Here is a 6,063-nt window from a genome sequence, read left to right as displayed (position 1 = left end):
ACTCTAACACATGGTTAAGCAAGCGGTAACATAGCCAATCAGTGGTTTGCTAGGTTGAACAGGTTCAAGGTTTCATGGCATTGTTGAGAGGCTGATATTTAACATGTGGTAGGCAACGAGACATAAACGATAGAAACGTAAACTAGCAAGGCAATGATAGTAACGGTATCTAGGGAAATGGTCATCTTGCCTGAGATCCCGCTTGGAAGAAGAACAACTCCGTGAAGTCGGCGAACCAACGTAGTCGAACGGGTCCTCACAATCCGACACGCTTGCGGAACTCTATCGAGACGGAGCAAACCGGAAACAAACATGAACACAGATATTCACCACACGATGCACCACATGATGCACAACGTACTATGATGCATGATCAGTTCAATGATGCAAGGCATGGCATGGCAATTCACCTCACGCAAACACTACACATTAAGTGAAGCTCGATATGCAATGAGTTGCATATCGATGAAACCCCACATTTAATTTTTTAGTTCACTCCCATTTATTTACACGGCAATATTATACTGTTGTTAACATGGCAAGGGTGAAGCAGGTGATTCTACAAGTCATCCTAGTCGCTTAACACACGGGACTTAGAACGGAGCTACGTTACAAGAAACATGCAACACACGGTAATATGCCATGAATGCGTCATGCATGCGAGTTATGACAACACGGGCAAGAAGAGAAAGAAGCATGTGTCGCCACGGCAATCGAAAGGGAACCATGGCGGCAAAACGGAAACGATGCCACAGCAAATTTCCTATCCCGATAACTCGTCGAGATATCGATGACAACGAATAGGAAGCGTGTGCGTGAGAAACCAATTAATGATGGGGTGATCCCCTTTATCGGGTTCCCATGTGTGGGGGTCACGCAAAAGAGGAATAACATGCAACGGACAAACATATATGCCGCAAACATACGGTTCATCTGATACATCACATGCATACAGTAGACGAGACGTTCCAACGTATACCTTTGAAGCATGTGTTCGGGCGGATCAGTTCGTGAAGGAGAACAAAGATCGTCATGGTCGTCGTGGAAGTAGTGGAAGTCGTGGTACTCGGGTCTCGTCGATAGTAGTTGAACTCTTGGCGTCGGTACACGGGTCTTCGCGTCGGTAATCGAACACAGGTCCATAGATGTTCGGGGTCGTCGAGGACATCGTGGTGCTCGGCGATCTTGTTGGATCCATGATGGCGGGAATGGTGCACGCGGTCTTCGGCACCGGTCCCAAAAGGCGATAGGGCGAGGCACACAACAGCAAGCAACAGCTACAGCAACTAGCAGTGGCAGCTAGTAACCTACACCGCCAGGCCGCAGGCAGCAAGCAAGCTGGCAGGGCATAGCATCAGCTACCGCAAGCAAGCACGCAATAGGAATCAGGCGGCGACAGCAACAGCTGGCGGCAGGCAAGCATAGCAATAGCAGCTAGGTGCCAGCAACTAGCAATCAAGAGCAACAACCTATCAGTAGCAATAGCCAGCAGAATGCTTGTGCGGCAGGCATCAGCGCAGCAAGCGGCTGCAGCAACAGCACGCAGCTTCAGCGAGCTCGGCAAGGCAAAGCGGCACAAGAAGGCAACAGCAGGAGCCGGCAACAGCAACAAGATGAGGGCTCCGGCGCGGGAGCTTGGCAGCACGGCGGGGCGCACAGGACCAAGGGCGGTGCGGCACAGGGGCAAGCCAGCGGCGGGGCATAGCAGCATCGAGAGGAACGAGGAGGTCGAGGCCATGGCAGGCTCGAGGCGAGGGGGACCTCCGGTGGACTCCATGGCGAACGGCGGAAGGGGAGAGGCACAGGGCGGCTCGGGGCTGGTGACCGGGATGGGGCAGGGAGGCAAGATTGAGGCCATGGCAGGGCGGCATCGCCGGAGGCCTCGGGCCGGCCGGGAGCTTGGCGGCGGCGACGCGGGGAACGGCAAGCTGCTGGCGCCGGCAGGGAGGCGAGCATGGCGAACGAGGGCTGTGAGCAAGGGGAACAAAGAGGGGGGCTCGAGACAGAGAGAGGAAGGAACGAGAGCGAGCGCGAGGGGGAGGATGATGGCGTAGGGGGAACGAGAGGGAACGGGGGGACCGGGTTCCCTCGCTCGCTAGGGTTGGAGGGGAGGCCGCTTGGGCCTTGGCCGGCTGGGCCTTGGGTAAGCTCCTCCTCTCTCCCCCCTTTGTTTTTTTAAATAGAAAACACACGCAAAAGAAAAGGTTTAAACAAAATAAAAAAAATGCTTTTGGGCTCCTTGAAAAATTACCCCAACTATAAAAATAGATTGGGCATTTTTTTAAAGAATAAAAATGAAACCTTTTGAAGAATAAAATAAAACCCTTTTTACAAATAAAATGGGACTCTATTTTGAAATAAAACAAAAGAATAAATAAATAAAAACCAGAGTGGTTGCCTCCACCTTTAATAAAATGATTTTTAAAAGAAGATGAACCTTTTTTTATTGGGGTTAAAACTGAAATCTGAACGCAACCACAAAACAAAATAAGAGGGGAGAGAAGGGGAGTTCCAATAGCTCTAAAGACTCTGAGAGCACTCACAACTCAAATCACACCACGCAACAGATGATGCAAGATGCCATGCATGATGCGCAAGATGAATGCAACAAACAAAATATTCACACGGCGGAAACGGAAATAAAGGGGAATCTTCTGGAACGTCGGCGTCGGGGTGTCACAGAGAGCTCCGGAAGCACGACGGCATGGTGACGGTGGAGCTGCGTGGTACTCCGACAGGGCTTCGCCAAGCGCTACAGAGGACGAGGAGGAGGAGAGGTAGGGATGCACCGAGAGAGATGTAATTTTGTATGTAGCAGCCCCAAAACCCTCTATATATAGGAGGGAGGGAGGAGGGTGCGCCACCCCTAGGGTTTCCACCCTAGGTGGTGCGGCAGCCCTAGATGGGGAGAGGGGCGGCGCCCTAGGGTAGGCTTGGAGCCCAAGGCCGCCCCTCCACGCCCTAGGGTTGGCCCCCTTAGCCCTTGTGTGCCTTGGGCCTTAGGTGCGAGGCGCACCAGCCCACGTAGGGGCTGGTTCTAATCCACTTTTGGCCCATGTAGCACTTTGGGGCTGGTGGCCCTTCCCGGTGGACCCCCGGAACCCTTCCGGTGGTCCCGGTACAATACCAACGATTCCCAAAACACTTCCGATGATCAAAACTCCACTTCCTATATATGAATCTTTACATCCGGACCATTCCGGAACTCCTCGTGACGTCTGGGATCTCATCCGGGACTCCAAACAACCTTCGGTAACCACATATACTATTCCCATAACAACCCTAGCATCCTCAAACCTTAAGTGTGTACACCCTACGGGTTCGGGAACCATGCGAACATGACCGAGACACCTCTCCGGTCAATAACCAACAACGGGTCTCGATATCCATGTTGGTTCCCACATGTTCCAGGATGATCTCATTGGATGAACCACAATGTCGGGGATACAATCAATCCTGTATGCAATTCCCTTTGTCTACTGGTATGATACTTGCCCGAGATTCGATCGTCGGTATACCTATACCTTGTTCAATCTCATTACCGGCAAGTCTCTTTACTCGTTCCGTAACACATCATCCCGTGGCTAACTCCTTAGTCACATTGACCTCATTATGATAATGCATTACCGAGTGGGCCCAGAGATACCTATCCGTGACATGGAGTGACAAATCCTAGTCTCGATTCGTACAACCCAACAAACACTTTCGGAGATACCTGTAGTGCACCTTTATAATCACCCAGTTGCGTTGTGGCGTTTTATACACCCAAAGCACTCCTACGGTATCCGGGATTTGCACAATCTCATGGTCTAAGGAAATGATACTTGATATTAGAAAAGCTTTAGCAGACGAACAATACAATCTAGTGTTATGCTTAGGATTGGGTCTTGTCCATCACATCATTCTCCTAATGATGTGATCCCGTTATCAATGACATCTAATGTCCATGATCAGGAAACCATGATCATCTGTTGATCAACGAGCTAGCCAACTAGAGGCTCACTAGGGACACATTGTGATCTATATATTCACACATGTATTACGGTTTTTGGATAATAAAATTATAGCATGAATAATAGAAAATTATCATGAAATAGGAAATATAATAATAACCACTTTATTATTGCCTCTAGGGCATATTTCCAACAGTCTCTCACTTGCACTAGAGTCAATAATCTAGTTACATTGTGATGAATCGAACACACATAAAGTCCTGGTGTTGATCATGTTTCGCTCGTGGAAGAGGTTTAGTCAACGGATTTGTGACATTCAGATCCGTGTGTACTTTACAAATATCTATATCTCCATCCTAGATGTATCCACGAATAGAGTTGAAGCGGCGCTTGATGTGCTTGGTCTTCTTGTGAAACCTGGGCTCCTTGGTGATGACGAGGTGATTTATATACTTATCGCCCCTCGTTGGACCCCAAGTGGAAGGTGGAGATGTAGTCAGCAGCAAATTTCCCTTACACGGAGACTGTAAGGTTTATCGAACTAGGAGGACTCCTAGGCTCAACAAGTAGGTGTCTTCCACCCTGGCGCTAGAAGAATACGTGGACCTGCACACACAACAAATAACTTTGCTCCCACCGAGTACAGAGAGGTTGTCAATCTCTCCGGCCTTGTAGTTTGCAAAGGGTCAAAACACAAGTGGGGAGGTAATAGTGATTGCAACGGAAAAGTAAAGAAAGCGGTAAATGATGGAGGTGTAAGCACTGATGGTGATATCGACCGGAGTCACATGACGTTCACTAGTGATGTCTCTCTCCCAAAAGACGATAAATAACTATGCTAGGGTAAACAAATCATAGTTGGGCAATTGACAAAATTATGATCGCACCGCAATGCTAATTATGCTCCTTGATAGTTAGAGGTTCAATAGTAATGGGCAGTACGCCAAGACAAGTAGACCGTTTATTCATCAGCATCTACTTACTAATCATCCACCTTGAGATATCTATCTAGAACATCTCTCCGGTATTAAGTTGCGAGCCCCACCCAGAGTGTAAACTCAAAGCAACGGACAACTACATCAAGGAACTAAGAGTAAGGAAAACAAACCTTGCAACCGTGGTCACAAGCACCGTTGTTTTCTCCCTGGTGGCAATAAGCACATCCCCTAGTCTCATGTTTTTGTCACTCAAGCTAGACATCGAGCGGCCCGATCACACATGTAACGCCCAAGATGCGACCCTATCCTTATTTTGGCGCGAGGGCCTCAACGGGGATAGAAGCGCATCTCGTTGTTATGCAAGAATGGATATCGTTACAAGTACATGTACTGAAGAGAAGAGTATAAGGAATTGGCTTACGCTCACCACAAGCTACATCAGAGTCACATCAGTACAATACATAAATATCACGAAGAAGAGCAGGGTCCGACTGCGGACCAAAAAAAACGAGAAAAGAACGACGCCCATCCTTGCTATCCCAGGCTGCCAGCCCAGAACCCATCCTAAATCGATGATGAAGAAGGAGAAACTCCAAAAGAACAATCATAGCACACATGTCTTAATATCCTTTACCTGTCCCTGCAAGTGGTGTTGTAGTAATCTGTGAGCCACAGGGGACTCAGTAGGTATCAAGACAAGCAAAGCTTAATGGGTGACGTATGGTTAAGTGGTGAGGCTGCAGCAAGCGACTAAGCATTTACTTGGTGGCTAACTTACGAGTACAAGAAACAAGAGGGGGATGATCTACGCAACAGCGGCATGAACTAATAATGATCAAATGGATGATCCTGAACACCTACTTACGTTAGACATAACCCCACCGTGTCCTCGATCGGAGAAGAAGCTCACGAAAGAGACAGTCACGGTTATGCACACAGTTGGCAAGTTTTAATTAAGTTAACTTCAAGTTATCTAGAACCGGATATTAAACAAAGTTTCCACGTTGCCACATAACCGTGGGCATGGCTTTCTGAAAGATTTAACCCTGCAGGGGTGCTCCAACTAGTCCATCACAAATTACCACAAGCCGCATAGAAATCCTCGATCGTGAAACTCGCGATATCGTCGGACTCCTTAGTGGAAAACCTCAACTGTGAGATTACCCAAAGTT

This window comes from Hordeum vulgare, chromosome 6H, assembly GCF_904849725.1.
Source record: "Hordeum vulgare subsp. vulgare chromosome 6H, MorexV3_pseudomolecules_assembly, whole genome shotgun sequence".
Classification (NCBI taxonomy): Eukaryota; Viridiplantae; Streptophyta; class Magnoliopsida; order Poales; family Poaceae; genus Hordeum; species Hordeum vulgare.
Note: the sequence above shows the minus strand (reverse complement) of the source record.